This window comes from Lactuca saligna, chromosome 5 (assembly GCF_052625555.1).
Source record: "Lactuca saligna cultivar CGN05327 chromosome 5, ASM5262555v1, whole genome shotgun sequence".
Lineage (NCBI taxonomy): Eukaryota > Viridiplantae > Streptophyta > Magnoliopsida > Asterales > Asteraceae > Lactuca > Lactuca saligna.
This window is the reverse complement of record NC_136421.1, coordinates 137,753,996-137,755,357: the sequence shown is the minus strand read 5'-3', so window position 1 is coordinate 137,755,357 and position 1,362 is coordinate 137,753,996. Positions and strand designations below refer to the sequence as shown.

Here is a 1,362-nt window from a genome sequence, read left to right as displayed (position 1 = left end):
GAAACGCATAAGAACATGGGAGTAAATGAAAGACCAAAAAAAATCATCTTTCAAAAACCTCAAATCAGTATTTGGAAAGCTTTGAGCAAGATCTAAACCCTAATACGAAATACGGTACCGAGCTTGAATTTGAGTTACATAGAAGCGAATCTGAAGTCGACAGAGAAAAAGAAAGGACACATCCTTGCGGCACTTAGGGATGTGCCATTTTTTAGAAAAGATCACGAGGATGCTTACAAGCATTTGGATGAAGTTAATGACATTAAAGATTATTTCAATATTCCAAATGTTCTAAGAGAGATAGTCTTGCTAAGGATGCTGCCAATCACTTTTAAAGGAGTTTTTAAAGCTTGGCTGAAGGCACTACCACATGGTGCAATCACTACATGGGCCCAAATGCGCAAGCATTTTTTGGATCATTTTGCCCACCTTCCAAGATAGCGAAACTCAAAAAGGCGATAGCATACTTTGAGCAAAATCTGGGTGACTCACTTTATGAGGCATAGGAGTGCTATAAGGGATTGTTGAGAAATTGTCCCCAAAATGACCTTAATATACAACAAGAAGTGTCTATCTTCTATGATGATGTTAATGTTATGATAAGATAACTCCTTGATTCCCAAGGACCACTTACCAAGAATAATCCGAGGGAGGTTAAGGAACTAGTGGAAGAATTTGCAAAGCATTCCCGTGAGTATCACAATCCAAGAAGTGAGAGAGTAAAAGGAAAGGGGGTTGAAAATTATATAGACATGGCTGCTGTGATGGCCATGCTTCATACAATGGACAAGAGGATGACAAAAATGGATCAACCGATACATGCCATAAGAGTAGGATGTGAAAGATGTAATGGTCCAAATTTGACCAAGGATTACAACTTAGATGATAATCTGTATAAAATGGCTCAAGTTTGCTACTCGAGTGGGGATAAGTGTGATGAGGATTGGAGAAAACCAAAGAAGGAGTGGTGGCGTACGATGAGTACAAGAAGAAAAATGAATAGAAATATAAGCAGATAGGCTGAGGCTTCTACCAAAAAGAACAACCACCAGCCGAGAAGAAAGTACACTTGGAAAATATTTTGACCCAACTTATGGAGCCTTCCGAGAAAAGTCATGATGATAGTGATGTCGTACTAAAGGAACAAATGAGCATGATGAAAGAACATCACAAAATGATGATTGACCAGCAAACCACATTAAGAAATCATCAAACATCGATCCATAATCTAGATGTCCAAGTTGGTCAACTAACTACTTTGGTAAACAAAAAATTATCCTCAAATTTTCCAAAAAAGAATGCTCAATCCCATGTTATGATGATTGAGACTGAAGAAGAGGCAATCTCTGAGTTTTTAGAAGC

General features: G+C 38.0%; 1 non-coding gene across 1 annotated transcript; it reads right to left on the bottom strand.

The window, feature by feature from the left end:
* Positions 1 to 443: 443 nt before the first annotated feature.
* LOC144999073 (small nucleolar RNA R71) lies at positions 444 to 550 on the bottom strand. The gene has a single exon (XR_013660598.1). It is a non-coding gene; the product is annotated as a small nucleolar RNA R71 (small nucleolar RNA).
* Between the last annotated feature and the right edge of the window lie 812 nt (positions 551 to 1,362).